Raw genomic sequence first — 17,416 nt, 5'->3', positions numbered from 1 at the left:
ACTGGCTTCAGTTTAGATGGTTCTACTAGAAGAGCTGTTCATTCAAAGTCTAACCTGATATAATAACGACCAAAAAATGACCAAGGGGAGGCAACCTTGCCAGCAAGGAGAACCACAGAAATTAATTACAGGGCTCCACAGAGAAGATATTCAAACCCTGAAGCTTACAGAGTTGGGCCAGTGGCTGAAAGTGAGTTCAGGGAGGCATTAAAACATAACCTATATCTACCCCAACGAGCAGCAGAAGCAATACGTACAGACTCTTAAACCATGGCAGAAGCCTGTGTGTGTAATACAATACAAGCCCAAGGACGTTGCCAGGGCCACGCCGAATTATCACTAAAAAAAAAAAAAAATGTAGCACGGATTTTACTATTGACAATAAAAACAGTGCTAACAATGATTATTTTGTTATAACTGTAATTCTATACCAGCGAAGGGTCTTATGCTACGTTTCCGTTTCCTCCTTTCTCGGGGATGGTGTTCTATTGCTATGACAACCAGTAACATTTTGCACACCACAGAGCACTATATCATGTATCACCATGGCAGAAAAGGAAATGCCATATTGTACTTAAAAGCCACCTTCTCTCTCTCTCTCTTTTAAAGTCTGTTATCACTCCCCATGCATTATTCACCACACCATATTATATATAACCTTTGGTTACAGTCAGATTCATGATATAAGTAGCAAATGCCAGAAAGCCTTGCAAATCCCTTAACATTTTATAACAAATAAATGATAACCAAACTGCATTATTCTGTTTTTAGTTCAACACAGTTATAAAGAACTTGCTTTTTACCAACTTCCTCGTTGGATCAAGGGCCTTTGTCAGACTTGTACAAATGTTTGTCTCATGCAGTAAGAACTCAGCCACATTGGTGGGAAATATAGCATTTCCTTTAAGAGAATTTTCCAATAGATGAAGCATTGCCTCTTCAAGTATCTATTTTTTTCATTTTAAATATTTTAACAAAATTAAAAAGTCGTATCGTATACTTCCCTGTCTACACAATCTTTTCTTGAGGACTTAGTAGTCACCATGGAAACCCACCACTGGGCATTGCTGTAACACATGATGCTCTCCAGGGCTGATGTCACTTGTAGACTAGCCAGCTGGGGATTGGGAGCTCTGGTGAGTCAAAGGTGAGGATCCACAGGCCCATTTTAGCATTATATGAAGATCACGCACAATCCCATAGAGTTTCAAGGTCTTTGGACTCTAATGGAAAGACATCTACATATTTTAAGACTTAGAAAGATGTAAAATCCATCTAGAAAGCGATAGCCAGAGAATAGGAGATACAGACCTCTGTGAGTGGAGAGAAGAATCTGGTAATGTTTACCATGAATCTAAGGGAGTGGGACAAGTGACACGCCTCTTAAGTTGTGGCCTCATTTATAAAGTGACTACAGAGAGGGGCTCAACCCAGCAGTCAGGGGCACAGATATTCAACTGAGTGCAGGCTCAGACCCATCGGTCATTAAGAAATCCCAGCAAGGTGAGAAGGAAGCCCCCCCCGTCCCCCAGAAATTCAGTTAGGCAGGCAATGCCCAAAATTATTTGAGATGACCTCAAAGAACAATTGATTGTTCTTTAGTGAAGCAAGCATCTTTTCCGTCCTTTCTTTTTTTTTAGAATATGTAGGCAAATTGTTTGTTTTTATAATTTGCTATTTGGGAGCAAAAGTTCTGTTGAGAATATTCGAGCAATAGAATGTGCCCTTCATGTTTCTACAGGATAAGAACCATTTGGGCTCAGGTTTTTTAAAATGTGAACTGGAGAGCCAGATTTGGTCTGATACTTTCAGTAATTTGAATGATCATAATGATTCCAATTTAGGCCCACACTCTGAATTCAACCTTTGACTGCTGTGTACTAGATTTCTGCATGAGGAGAGAGAATGTAAGACTGAGACTGGAAAGGAACCTGGTGAGGCTGTGGTGTGTGGTCCTGACGTCCAGCCTCCAGTGGGAAGAGCGGGGCGGGGGCGGGGTACAGACCATCTGTTCTGGTGTCTTGGGTATACTACCCCCACTGCCTTCCATCTACTGGTGCCCACTGCAAAGGCAGCCAAGAAGATAATCTGCAGGTTCTCTTGAAAGAGGTCCATATGAGGGCAGCTGATGGCTCCCCAACAGTTTGGGTGGGGCTTGTCTGTCCATCTTTGTGAACTTCTTTAAGGCAAGGAAAATTTAGAAAGCCTGAGTACTGAACTGTACTCCTGGGCAGGCTCCAGAAGCCTCAAATTTCTCAGACTTTCTCCAAGTTGCCAGAAGCATCTGCTAGGTCCCATCAAGGGGCATCTGATGGGGATTTGTGGCAATCAAGGGCAGGAGGTGAATGCTGATGAACAGAAGTTTCCAAAGATCTCTGATGTGTAGAAGGTTCTGGAAGGCAGAGGGGAGGGGTGTCCTTCTTTCCCTTCTTGGATAATTTGAGTGGGCATCTTTTAACTCAAAGAAGATTTAGAATAAAGCACAGAAATGTTTAAGAAAATCAGGTCTGTAGAATTAACTTTTTAAATAAGAAATCAGCACACATCTAGTATTTTAAATATTTGTTCACTTAAGAGAATCGGCCCATAAGACAAATGACTAGACTTGAAACATCAACTTAAAATGTAGAATTAAACAACCAATTTGACTTTGATTTTAAGTCGAAATCTCACTAAGGTCATATACAGCATAAGAAAACCTAAAAGACCATAAGGTGTAACATACTTATAAGCTCAATTAGATTTATAAGAATTGCCTAAGTGCTCTGGGAGGCTTGTTTGTTGAGTCAGGCAATTGAGTACTTATAAATTTAATATGTTTGATTTCCTTTACAAATGCAGTTTAAAATGTTTAAAGGAGTTTAATTAACTAAGTTTGCAAATCAGAACAAACATTAATAAAAAGCCTCCTTAAAAGTGATTGTTAAAAATTGCTAGGCTTATAAATAAAATCATGAGATCTCTGAACAGCTCTTGAAACCTAAGGAAAGGTAAGGTTTTAGATTCTGTAATTTTAATAAAAAAAATAATTTTAAAAAGTAAATATCAGAATCATCTTTTCTGCTCAAAATGCTTTGAAACTCCACCCTGCCTATATGACATTATCTTTTTTAGCTATTTAGTCTTCAATAGGAATTTATTGATGCACCTGCTGTGTGTCATGTATTGTGCTAGGCACAACTGAGAATGTCCTGTCTCTTATAATCATCTGGTAGGGGAGACTAAAGTATGTTTACTAGTAGCTACTATATTAAAAAACAAGTGACAACTGACTAATGAAGGCATACAATGATACTGGAATTCACAGGATGCCATCAATGAAGGCATCACAATGGAAGTAATATTTGAATTGGATCTAGTTTGGAATTTCATTTTAAGGTTTGTGAGATTCCCTCCTACCCCCTGCTGCCCTGAGTTTGCCTTATACACATAATCACGCTTCTACTATCCTGTGAACTGGAAACTCAGATTTTAAAAGTCTGTTAGAAGTATATGTAAAGTAAAGGTTAACAGGATGTGAGTGAAAGCCCACAGAGCTCTTTTAAAAAGGTTTATTTTATGAATGTTATGACATCTTTGCTCAGAATTCTTTCCATTTTCATTTTGAGCTTGGTTCTCCATTCTCCACCCACCTTACAGGTGAGGTTGCCAGATAACTGACCTCTGGACAAGGAACCTACTACCAGAAATGGGGTTATAACTGACCAATTTTAGATGGAGAATGAAAACAGCTTTACTTCTAAAATTAAGTCTAAAAGGCAAGGATGCCATTCTAGTGAGGAAATAGTAAATTTTCAAATGAAAGGGAAGGGGAGGGAAAACTAGTTGTTTCTGACTGCCAATCCACCACAGAGACTTTTACTTATTTGCTAGAATAGTATGACTGCCAGGAAAATTTTCAATTATTCTTCATTAAGTGTTATGAATTGAATTATGTCCACTCCCCTCCCCCCGATTCATATGTTGAAGTCCTATCCAGTGCCTCAGAACATGACCTTATTTAGAAATAGGGTTGTTGCAGATATAATTAGTTAAGATGAGGTCATACTAGAGTAGGGTGGGTCCCTAATCCAATATGCCAGGTGTCCTTATAAAAAAGGGAAATTTGCACAGACGCAGACAGAAGCACAGAGGAAACGCAACGTGAAGATGGGAGTGATGCTGCCACAAGCTAAGGAACTACCAGAAGCCAGGAGAAAGGCCTGGAACACATCCTCTCTAGCTTCTTCAGAAGGAACACTGCCCTGCCGACACCTTGATCTTGGACTTCCAGCCTCCAGCATTGTGAGAGAATAAATGTCTGTTGTTGAAGTCACTTAGTTTGTGGTACTTTGTTATGGCAGCCCTAGGAAACTAATACACTAAGTACACAGAGCCAGAAGAAAAAGCAACTTTGGGAACATCCCATTAAATTCCACCACAGACCAACTCACACTCAATTTCGAACTTTTTTATTAATTCCGAATTAGACTCCAAGTAAAACAAAAATGATCTCTGTCAATAAGCTGCTACCCCTCAGTGCCCAGGAATGAGGAGTTTTAAGCTGTTTTGGGGTCTGGCTGCCTCCCATTTGTCCAAATCATGATTTTCTGTCTCAAAAAAATAGAGCGAATGTGGCCGCAATATTGACATAAACTGTAATACGGTGTTTGCTGTGGATCTTCCACACAGCCTAGAAGAAGCTCCTTTCTCTCATTTAATACTTCACCAAGTGGACTCCCTTCATGGCGCCTACTCCATCTAGATAAAATGAGACTGATTAATTTTTCCCATCCAGTCATGTCAGGTTTCTTCCCATGGATGTAATATAATTAGTGAGTGAACTAAAGAAATGTTCATAGGACATCCATCATGTCTTTTTTCAAAGGTTCAAGAGCAGTGGTTCTTCTGAGCTTTTAGGAGGTGACTCTGGCAGACAAACACTCAGGTGACCCCCCAATGGGTCAGGACCTTGTATAACCTCCCTCTCTTTGAGTACAGACAGAATCTGTTACTTGCTTACAGCAAAGGCGATGGGTAGTCTCTCCAGAGTTCTGTTACATCATATAAGACGGTTTCGTAGCTGACTGGAACAAGCGATTCTCGTGCTCGCCTTGAAGAAGTCAGCTGCCATGATTTCAAGGGCCTGTGAGGGGTCATGTGGCAGGAATTATGGGAGTCTCTGTCAACTGCAAGCAGACTCCACCTGACAGCTGCAAGAAAATGGGGACCTCCATCCTTCAACCGCAAGGATCTGAACTCTGGTAACAACCGTATGAGCTGAAAGAGGACCCAAGCTCCAGAAAGGACTGCAGCCCATTGACACCTCTTTGCTGCCTGGTGAGAACCCGGGCAGGGGACCCAGCTAAGCAGGGCTGGGACTCCTGACCCAGGGCAACTGTGAGATAATAAATGCGTGCTATTTTAAGCCGCTGTTTGTGGTAATTTGTTATGCAACAAAGAAAACTGATAGTGATAATATCTCCTTTGAGGGTCTGATGAAAAAGAAGAAATCTCTAATTAGAAAAGCTAGTAAGGCACATGTTTTGAATATAATTTCAGGGATTTGTTTAGACCTCTGAAACTCATCAATGAGCCCCCAAGATGTGCCTGGACACCAGGTTATGAAACTTTGTTTTTGTCTAGTCAACAAAATTTATTGCAAAACTTAGTAATGTCTGGGAAACTAACAAGGTCACAGCATATAAGGATCATCTTCTACCCCATTTCTATAGTTTCAAATGTGAATTTAAATCATTTCTGTTTCATTCTTAATCTGTAAGAGAGCCATTATTTTAATATTATATAATCTTCAACTTGCTTAGAGAAATAGAAAAGCACAGATTTGACGAGAAGGCAATTTCTTATTTTAAAATTATGAGAAAATCTTCAATCCTGCCTCTTCTAGCTTAATTATAGGAACAACAACAAAAAAAGCATGGTTTATAGGAACCTGGAAGTGTTAAAAGGACACTTTCAGGAAGATAGGCTCAGTTCATTTCCCCACAAAAGAGAACTTGTTCAGAACTAATGTAACATCTGAAAGAAATGTACTTTCTAATCCAAACGTCCTTTGGGGTGATATATTGGAAAGAAAACAAATAAATTAAAAAATCTAGGGGCCAGCTCCTTGGCCTAGTGGTTAAGTTCGGCAGCCTGGGTTAGGTTTCCAGGTGTAGACCCACACCACTCATTGGTGGCCATGCTGTGGCAGCGACCCACATACAAAATATAGGAAGACTGGCACAGATGTTAGCTCAGGGTGAATCTTCCTCAGGGAAAAAAAAAATCTGGATTTAAGTACTTGTTCTACTACATGCTAGCTGTGTGCCTGGGAGGGAGTTACTTTATTTCTCTGAGCCTGGGTTTTCTCAACCATAAAATGGTTTGTTTTGAGGACTAGATGAAAAATAGTCATGAAAGAGCCTTGCACAGTGCCAGGCCTTCTAATAAGCAACCAAGACAACCGCCACAGGTCTGATGAAGGGAAGGGCATTCATTCAGCTGCCCCAAAGAGAGGAAAGGAGTCCTGATCTGTGATGGATGTCAATGATGACAGTCACTCTCCTGCACTGATGTCTACGGGAAAGGAGGATTAGAGCAGTTGCCCGAGGACTAACACAGATCAGGGGCAATTGCCCCCATGACAATGCTATTCTCATGAATCCTGAGCAATAGCAAAGACAATTCAGACTTAGTCACAGACTTTGTTAGACAAAAGAAGTAGAGACACAAACATAACCTCTAAACAAACAAACAAAATCCCTACAGCACAAGAGCATTTATTAAGCCCTTGTGACTCTCAACCTTCACCATGGAATTATAGGTGCTCAGCAGACAGAACTCCCTTCTGTCCTGGTGGCTGTGGGATCGCGTAAGTGGGAGACAAAAGCACAGTTGGGATCCATCCCTGCCCAGGTTCACACTGTAACGACACCCTAGTTGCAGAAGGAAGATGGGCTGTGGGAATAAACACGCTGTGTTTGGGCAGGAACCAAATGCTACTGACCCCTCAGTAGCAGGAAATAAACTTCCAAGGGCTTTTCTTTAGGAGGTTGGACGCCAAGGGCTGTCCCTCTGCGTGACATTCATGAAGGCCCATGAGAGATGAAAGGAGGTAGGGGTGACACTCAAAAGAACAAACAATGACTACAGCACAGGCACCGACTGAACAGAAGGATGGCAAGTGGGACTGAACTGGCCCTACTGGTGCAGACAGGAGAGATCAGCTCAGGACAGCCAAGGCCCTTGGCTTAATGGCCTGGACACTAACTAACCAAACTAGCTATTGGCTCGATCCGCCTCTCATGCCTAGAAGCTCTGCAGTGAGAGAACATACACCACCACTGATCAATGGCCTTCAGGAAAGGTAAGGCAGCCAATGCCATGAATTCACTAGTCCAAAACAAAAGTGTCACAGGAACCAATGCTTTTCCAATATGGCATCTCTGCTGTCCTAGGAAAGAAAGGAGGAAGGTATACTCCACCATGTTATCATGTGGTTTGCTAATATGTCTGTGTACCCCTCTCTCTTCCCTAGGAGACTAGAAACCCCTCCATGGCAGTGATAAGGCCCCTTGTACGCAACACGATGCCAGGCACAGAGCACTCAGAGAAGGTGAGCTGAATGGATGATCCCTCACTCTGCTCTGTTTCTTCCACCTGCTCATCACCTACTAACTTCCTCTACGATAAAGGTCAGGCTGCCTGAGATTGAATTCCAGCTCTGGCATTACTAGCTGTGTGACCTTGGGTAAGTCACTTCACCTCTGTATGGGTCCTTTTCCCTCAATGGGGTTAATAATGGTATCTATCTTATAGGTTGTTTGGGATTAAATATATGTAAAGGGTTTAAAACCATGCCTAGCACAAAGTAAGCACTATTCAAGTGGTAGGTACTGTATTATTTTTATTTTGATGACTACTCCTTTTCTATTTATTATATTTACTGTTTCTCATCTGTCTCCCCCACAAGACTCCACAAGGGCAACGATTTGTGTCTGCTTTCTTCACTGATGAATCCTAAGCACAAAGAACTGTACCAGGCACATGGTCGGCCCCAACAAATATTTATTAAATGAATAGATGAACTTAACTTCTTCGATCGTAGAGGCCACACGTCTTTCTCTACGTTAAATTGTATAAACATCCTTACAACGTTCTGCCTTGTCTCCCAATGTCGATGAGGGTTCTCTACTTTCTGTTGAAAATAATAGCTTCCATTTATAAAGTACTCTCACATCTATTTTCTCATTCGAGCCTCACAACAACCCTGTCATAAATCCCCATGGTGTCCACTGGAGTAGCACATGCCCAGGAGCTCTGCAAAAACATCAGAACTTGAGGTTGATAGTAATGATGATAACGTCCCACACCATCTCACCTGTGAAAGGCCATTTATTACTTGATGAGGAGGAGAGAGCCTGCCTAATATTTCTGCATTGATTTACCTTGGGTGATTTTATTGTTGTTGTTGTTATTCTACTGAACAAAAAAGATGCCTTGTTTTTATTTTGTCTCCCAAAACGCTATTTTAAAATAATACTTTTCTTTCCAATTAAAAAAATCATACATGTCTACTGTAGAAATCTGATGAATAAAAGAGTATAAAGAAGAAAACTGAAATTACTCACAACCCCATTTGGTACTAGTATTTGCTTTGGGGAAGCATTTGTAGCAAAATATTACTGTTTTGCAGAAAGAGATGTTAGCATGACGTCTTGGCCACAGTGGCCACGTGGAATTCTGGGAGTGAAGAGCATTCCAGGCCTGGGGAGAGGAGAGATCTGGCAGGAGCTAAGGAGCCAGGGGCCTGAGAGAGAGGGCAGCTTAGGATGAAGATGAGTGCAGTGGGTCCAGGTCCATTGATCAGGAAGGGGCAAAGTGGGGATCTGATCTGATCTGCCCGGCAGAGTGAAAAGAGTACCCGTACCCTCCCCAGTGCTTCTGACTAGAGTTCTGTTAGAGCAGGACGTGGACACCAGTCCTTGAGGACAAGTGGCTATGCAGAAGGTCCCAGCCACAAAGTTGGGGCGCCAGGGCCCTGGAAGGGACAGACACAGAATGCTCGCATCCGGAGATTCTCTGGGAGGTCAAGTAATAGCATGGCTGCCCTATGCAATACTGTTTTCTGGATCCTTCCTGCCTACCTACGGGTGCCTCTGAGCTGGGGCACAGGGCAGAGGTAACTATTCTACAATCTTTCCAAGACTGGGTAGACGGGAGTAGGGGGACAGAGGGGTAATGGATGTCTAGGTCTGCTCAAATCGATTGACTCGGGAGACAGCAAATTATGGCTACTGAGTTAACGTTTCGGAGAGCTAGCAGGGGGCCAAAATGGAAGCAGGTGCTAGCAGCCACTTCACAGATAGGCTCAGTGTCGCGGAAAGTGTGGACCTAAGCCTCAAGAACGCTGCCTGCCCTTAGGCTGTAATGTTTCCTAACTGTCTCTGGGCCAGGTCTGGAAGACGTTGTAGGAGCCACCTCATGGCAGCCCTCGGTCACTACTTGATTGCACTTTTCCATTTCTAGGCCTACTTCAGGTTTCCGACCAGCCAGAGACATGGGCAGAAACCAGAAGGTTCCTATAAGCCAGAATCTGAAGGTTGGTTCTTTCAAACTGCTCCCCTGTAGGATGATATATGTGTCTGAAACTCATTTTATAGTCTTCAAACAAAAACCGTTCACATGGACATAGTTCACCCTGCATATAGTATTACTGACAACCAATAGACGCCATGTCCTTTAATCAATAGTCACTGCCTCGGCTCTTACAGGAGACTACGAACTGTTGCTATCTTCTATCCTTGTTTCAATCGATGTAAACCAGGGCAAGAAAACACAGGACCCTTAATTATATAACCGGGAAGCATTATATAACGAAGGTCCTGATGCAACATTAACTGCGTCTGTGCCAACGAGGGCCGAAAGAGCACATCTTTGCAGAAGCAACCTGAGCTGCCGACAGTTGTGCAAACCGTTTTTCAATATTGGTTTAACTAATCCTACTTACTCACCATCGACAAAAGTCTCTGCTCTTCTAGGCCTGTTTTTCCACAGCAGTGGATGAAGCAACCCCATTTCAGGGTGATAGTCTGGTTAAAGTGACAGCACCCCAGCAATTACAAGACATCCACGAGGAAAGAAAACAACAGCGTCAATTTCTCCGAGAGGCTGGTCTCCAGCGCCTGACATGGCGTTGATAATTTCATAAAGGTTGCTAAAGCCACTTCTGCCATTTCAAAATGGCAGGACGCTGATCACTCGTGACAGGAAGCATTTGCACTGAGAGACTTTTGAAAGACACACAAGCTTTTCTTTGTTGGAGGAACCCAAGAAACAATAATAGTAACAACAAAAAACAACAACCCTCCTTCCTTTCATTGTGTGCTGCCAAGCAAAATGATCCCTCTTCATGTCTGCTTTATGTCTTACTGATAGAAATTACGTTCAAGGGCACCCAACACAATGGACGCTTGTGCAAGCAATGTGCCTTGTATATGACATTCCTTGGAACCTTTAGGAGAGATATTGATTTAAAGCAACCAAGATGCCGTGTATGCATTGCTGCTGCCATAACGAATCTACCCGGCATTCCACACTCATGATTTAAAGCCAGTCTGGAAAGCTGAAATCTATTGAAACATTAGTTGCCCTACTTCACCATGCAGAAGGACAGGGAAGTCGAAATAAGGCTAAAAGTGCTACTTGGTGGTGTCTGAGGTCATATGATAGCTGCTGATTTTATAAATTCTACACTCTGCAACACCTGGGTGGGACGGGTCAGGCAATGAAGTTGTGAGCTGGAATTTCCCATCCACTCGAGGAGGGGGCATGGTGGATTTTTTTTTTTTTTTTGTGCAATGACACACAGTAAAACTAAATATCCATGGGATTTCTTTTTTAAGTCACATAAACGTATGCTCTTAAATCCCTTTCCTGAAGGTCAAGATGTTCCTCTTTTTGCTTTTTCTCTTTTAAAATCCCTCTGCTTTTTTCCCCCCCAGTAAATACAGAATAGTCTAAAGGCATAAGTTAAAATTCTGTGCCTCAAAGAAAACTTGCACAAAGTAGAATCACAGACTTTAGAGTCTCTAGAAATCTTAGCAGTCTGGATGTGAGATTTAAGATCTGAATTCAAGTCCTGACTCGGTTACTAGCAGAGTGACCTTGGACAGGTCTCATGATGCTTCCCAAGGCAGTTTTCTCATCTGTGAAGAGGAGGAGCTGCGATAAATGAACTCTGAAGTCCCTTAGCTGAAACCCCTGTGATTCTAGTTTAGCTTCCCTTTTTCAATAGGAACCACGTCACAATCAGATGCGAGTCTCTAGAAGAATCAGAAAGAGGCTGTGCCTGCTCATTTCGTCCTCCCTTACCAGATCCCTGTCCTTCATGAAGATCCCAGAGACCTCAGCCTATAGTTAAGCGGAAAACCGAGGTGCCCCTCTGATGATCAGAGTCCCCCACAAAGACCACCTATTGTCCACAAAGACCACCTATTGTCCACTGATGTGACTTCAATGGACACACCTGAGCTTCCCCGACAGACTAGGGCCATGGGGTAGAATCCAAGTTGAATACCTCTAGTATAGGGCTGGTGCAAACTAGGTGTATTGGTTTCCTACGGCTGCCATAACAAAGTACCACAAACCGAGTGGCTTAAAACAACATAAATCTGTATTGTCTTATAGTTCTGGAGGCTAGAGGTCCCAAATCAAGGTGTCGGCAGGGCCACGCTCCTCTGAAAGCTGCAGGAGAGAATCCTTCCTTGCCTCTTCTGGTGGTGGTTGTCAATCCTGGGCATCACTCCAATCTCTGCCTCCGTCATCTCAGCATGTTCATTCTCCCCATGTATGTCCGTGTCCAAATCTCCCTCTTCTTATAAGGACGCCAGTCACACTGAATTAGGGCCCACTCTAATGACCTTGTCTGAACTTGATTACATCTGCAAAGACCCTATTTCCAAATAGGGTCACATTCACAGGTTCTGGGAGTGGGTTAGGACCTTACCATCTCTTTTGGGTCACTGAGTGTGTAGGGGTGGCAATTCAACCCATACCACTAGGTAATCACATTTTGAAGACTAAACTCAAGTGTGCAAATGCATGAGCAGATGACCAAAGCCCACTTTAGGTAAAGTTGGAAGGAAGAACGTTAAGTGGAAAGGTATTATGGTTCTAACGGTCATATGGGGAGAGGATACTTATTGTCAATGGTTGGGCAGGTGAGAGCTGGTGAGGAAAGCAGAGTTCTCTTCCCAGTCGAGCCCTGAGTGCTCTGTGCTCTGCTCCCTGAACATGCCTGTGTCTTCCTCTCTTAGCCCCCAGTGCCCAGTCCTGAAATCTACACCCTCTTAAAGCTCCAGCTCAAATTTCACCAGCAGGAAGCCACATCACCTGCCTATGACTTTTGATGGCATTTTGTCTGCTCCTTGGTGACACCTGAACTGTGGTCATTTGTACCCTCTCTGCTTACCACTCCTTGAAAGCAAGGGTTATTTCTTTCTTACTCAATCACTGTACCCACAGTAGGTGCTTGCAAAATTTGCTAGAGTAAACCAGCAGGAAGATAAGACGAGAATGGAAAGAAACATCTGTTGTTTTGAAAACTTCACCATGGAGAGGGACCTTTGAAACCAGGGCTGTAAGAACCTCGTGACCTATCGATTTCCCTCACTGAATCTCTGTGACCTCTACCCCCACGCCGTATTTCCTGGCAATCATAAGAAAGCCCGGAAGATAAGCTAACCATTTAAAGTAAAAAACGGGAGTGTGCTACGTGCCTGTGCGAGGGGCTGATGCCAACATCACTTGGCACCAGCAGCTCTTGGGCTCCGTCAGCCACTGTGACCCGGGAGGTTTCCAGCAGGGGCCAACACTCGAGTTCCCAGCAGGTTTCTGGAATTGCAGCATGCTCAGCTGGAAGGAGTCTCAGCGATTGTGGTAGGCATAATAATGCCTCCCCCTAAAGACGTTCACATCCTAATTTCCAGAACCTGTGAATAAATTAGGTTACATCGAATGGGGGAGTCAAGGTTGCAGATGGAATTAAGGTCCTGGAGATGGGGAGATTCTCCTGGATTATCTGGGTGGGCCCAGTGTAATCACCGAAGTCCTTGTAAATGAAAGAGGGAGGTCAGAGTGATTTTCATGTGAGAACTTGACCTGCTGTTGCCGGCTCTGAAGATGGACGAAGGGGCTACAAGCCAAGGAATGGGGGCGGCCTCTAGAAGTTGGAAAAGGTAAGAAAACAGACTCTCCCCTAGAGCCTCCAGAAAGAACGTGCCCTTTTTTAGCCCCATAAGACCCATTTTGAATTTCTCACCTTCAGAAGTGTAAGATAATAAATTCATGTTGTATTAAGCCCATAAGTTTGTGGTACTATGTTATAGTCGCCCTAGGAAACGAATACAGAGATCATCTACCCCTTCAGATGTGGAAACTGAAGCCCAGGCAGATTAAGATGTCTTTTGCCTGAGGGTACACAGCTAAGCAGCAGAGTGTACGCACATGGCTGGGTATATGGCTCCAGGTTGAGCAGGCTTTACGCTACAATGCATTCCCTTCTTGGGCACAGTCACAAGGCCCCTGGTTCTCAGTGGAGGAGGAGCACACATCCTTAGTGGCCCATCTGCAAACTGTCCTTACCGTAAGTCTAGCCACAGTCACAGAGTGACTGGACATGGGAGCTGGAAGAAGCCTTTGAGAGCAGTGGCCAGCACCTCCTTTACCAGTGAGAATTCTGGTGCCTTAGAGAGGTCCAGCATCTTGCCAAGGGGTCACAGGGAGATAACAGTAAGCTAGAAGGCGGCGGCTCCTGGTAATTTGTTCCCAACTTGCACATGCTGGTTAGAAGCTGAGCTTTTAGTCAACTTGATGGGGTGGCCTAACGCCCCCTCCTCCCAAGACTTAAAGAGCTCCAGCCACGGGACACTTGCAGCCTCTGGTTTTTCTGGCCTGGCAGGCTCACTGGGCAGGCCTGAGTTCTACGCCTTTAAGAAGTTCTGCTTTCCGAAAAACTACCTTTTGATTGCCAAGCATTGTATCCTGACTCCTGGAGCTGACCTAGAACAATCCCAGCCATGTATACCCACCATTTATTAGCTCTTATAGTACAGAGATTCTCACCGACCCTCTGAGAACCCGTCTCCTCGACCACTATCATCATCTGTCTACAACGAAGACAAAGTCCCCCTTGGCTTAAGTTTCAGGCCCCCTCTGACATACAATCATTGACCCACAAGTAACTGTGATAGGCAGCTGAGAGCCAGCAGCAGTGCCTATAGCACCTTTCTGGTGCTACCAAGAGCTTGCAGGAAATACACTTTAAATGAAGGCTGTTGGCACAGCAGCAGATGGAAATTCATCAAAAGGCCCCTATTGGTATGTGCTGATTTGCTGGGGTAAGAGCCTGTATAATGTCACTGATGCTCTGGTGACTCTAATAGGGTCTTTCTTCTGCTGGGAAGTCCAGGAAGTGATGCGGAAATGCTGATGTGATTACACCTTTTTGCTCAGCTGAAATCTCTTTGTTAAGCTTCTTCGAGAATCAAGCAAGTCAAACTGTGGTAACCTGGCAGAATTTTTTATTCATCAAGACCCGAATTCAGGATTTTCTTTTCTTTTGGTAGCAAAGTATACAGATGCTTAAAAGCATACCTAAAAATTGACCATCTGAAGGGACTTCTGCTTCCAGGAAAATGGAACAGATACATTTTTTCCTTAGTCTTCCCACTAAATACAACTAAAAATGCTGGACATTAAGTATAAGACAATCATAAGAAGACTGAAAGGTGGGGAGAAGAAAGCAGACCAGCTAAGGATAGTACAAAAAAGGCAAGCTACAGACCAATATCCGTTATGAATATAGACATAAAAAACCTTAACAAAATCCTTAGCAAATATAATTCAGGAATACATAAATAGAATTACATACCATGACCAAATGGATTTATTCCAGGGATGCCAGGCTGGTTCAGGCTAGCCCTTGTGGCCTAGTGGTTAAGATTCAGCACTCACCACTGTGGCCTGGGTTTATTTCCTGGTCAGGGAACCAAACCACCTGTCTGTCAGTTTTCATACTGTGGCAGCTGCATGTTGCTGTGATTCTGAAAGCTATGCCACCGGGATTTCACATACCAGTGGGGTCACCCACAGTGGATGGGTTTCAGCGGCGCTTCCAGGCTGAGGCAGACTAGGAAGAAGGACCTGGCCACCCACTTCTGAAAAAAAAATTGACCATGAAAACCCCGTGAAAAGCAGCAGAGCATTGTCTGATATAGCACTGGAAGGTGAGAGGATGGCGCAAAAAGGCCGCGCAGGGCTCCACTCTGCTGTACACAGGGGCACTAGGAGTTGGAATCGACTTGATGGCACTAACAACAAAATAGGCTGGTTCAGTAGTCAAAAATCAATCAACGTAATCCACCATATTAATAGGCTACAGTAAAAAAATCATATGATCACAACAATTGATGTAGAAAAAGCATATGAAAAATCCAACATCTAATCATGATAAAAATACTCAGCAAACTAGGAATAGAAGGGGACTTAATTTGTCAAAGAGCATCTACAAAAAACTCTACAGCTAGCATTATGCTTAATGGGAAAAGACTGAAGGTTTTCTCCCTATGACTGGGAATAAGGTAAGGACGTCTGCTTTCACCACTCTTGTATAACAGAGTGCTGGAAGTTCTAGCCAGCGTAACAAGGCAAGAAAATGAAATAAAAGGCATACAGATCAAAAAGAGAATAAAACGGTCCCTATTTGCAGACTATTTAAATAGAAAATCCCAAGGGAGCTAAAAAAACCCTCCTGGAACTAATAAGTGCACTCAACAAGGTCTCAGGATATAAGATGAGCATACAAAATCAACTTATTCCTATATGCCAGCAATGAATTAGTGGACACCAAAAATTTAAAAATAATACCATTTACAATTGTTCAAGAAAAATGAAATACTTAAGTGTAAATCTAACAGAACATATATAGGACTTGCAAGCTGAAAGCTACAAAATGCAAATAAAAGAAATCAAAGAAGATCTAAATAAATGGAGAGGCACACCATGTTCACGGATTAGAAGATTCAATACAGTAAAGATTTCATTTGTCCCCAAACTAATATATAGGTTTAATGCAATTCCTATCAAAACCCCAGCAAGATTTTTTGTAGATACAGATGAGATTATACATATATTACACTATAGTTTTGCAAGGTGTTACCATTTGGAGAAACTGAGTCAAGGGTTCAACAGGATCTCTCTGTATTGTTTCTTACAGCTGCATGTGAACCTACAATTATCTCAAAAGGTTTAACTAAAATACAAAAACTGCTCTTTGACGCATCTACTCCAAGAATGAAGATCACTCTCAGCAATCAGACTGTAGACTTTCCAGAAAAAGTTGACATCACTCTCAAAGGACACACACTTATTGAGAAGGGCCCCAGAGGAACCTTGTAGAGGGACTTCAATCTCATCAATATAGAACTCAGTCTCCTTGGAAAGAAAACGAAAAGGCTCTGGGTTGACAAATAGTGGGGAAATAGAAAGGACTGGCTACCAGTCACACTATCTGTAGTCATGTACAGAACACGATCGAGAGTGTTACGCTGGGCTTCCATTACAAGATGAGGTCTGTGTATGCTCACTTCCTCATCAGTTGTTATTCAGGAGAACAGGTCTTCTGTTGAAATCTGCAATTTCTTGGGCAGAAAATACATGCCCTGGGTTTGGATGAGGCCAGGCATTGCTTGTTCTGTATCTCAAGCCCAGAAAGATGAGTTCATTCTTGAAGGAAATGACAATGAACTTGCATCAAATTCAGCTGCTTTGATTCAGCAAGCCATAACAGCTAAAAACAAGGATATCAGAAAACTTTTACATGGTATCTATGTCTCTGAAAAAGGAACAGTTCAGCAGGCTGATAAAGAAGATCTAAGTTGTCCAGCTACAGAAACAACAAGACACCAGATAATTCCCAAGACTGTTTGTGATATTTTAAAGATGCAATAAAAGCCCTGTATTGATTTGGGAAAAAACAAAGAAAGAAACCAAAACTGACCACCCTTCCCCCACTGTTTTCTTCACATATTGAGAACAACTAGTAAAGCACAGAAAGAATTAGTAGAGTAGAATCTGATCAACTCTATTCCTTTACTCTGCTTTATAATTCTTTGTAGCACTCATACTAGTATGACATTACATTACATTACATCACATCTAGCTATCTGCCCATCTGTCTGTCCTGTCTGTTTGTCTTGCTTCCCCATTGAAATGGAAGCTCCACATGGGCAGGGCCTCTGCCTTGTTCACACTCTAGCACATTAAATAGGTACTAAAAAAAATTGTTGAATGAATATGAGGGACTCAATCATATGCTTTTTCAGATAGAGTATCTCCAACTTCCCCCAAATCCTTTCTCCTCCTAAGGAGCTGC

General features: G+C 42.8%; 1 protein-coding gene and 1 pseudogene across 5 annotated transcripts in view; one reads left to right on the top strand and one right to left on the bottom strand.

Moving 5' to 3' along the window:
• FOXN3 (forkhead box N3) overlaps window positions 1–17,416 on the bottom strand; it is a 395,408-nt gene that overhangs the window by 64,088 nt on the left and 313,904 nt on the right. The gene's annotated exons all lie outside the window — the stretch shown is intronic.
• Window positions 16,336–16,992, top strand: LOC106802445 (large ribosomal subunit protein uL6 pseudogene; annotated as a pseudogene).

Source organism: Ceratotherium simum, chromosome 24 (genome assembly GCF_057802395.1).
Source record: "Ceratotherium simum simum isolate JZ-2026a chromosome 24, ASM5780239v1, whole genome shotgun sequence".
Lineage (NCBI taxonomy): Eukaryota > Metazoa > Chordata > Mammalia > Perissodactyla > Rhinocerotidae > Ceratotherium > Ceratotherium simum.
Note: the sequence above shows the minus strand (reverse complement) of the source record. Positions and strands in the feature narration are given on the sequence as shown.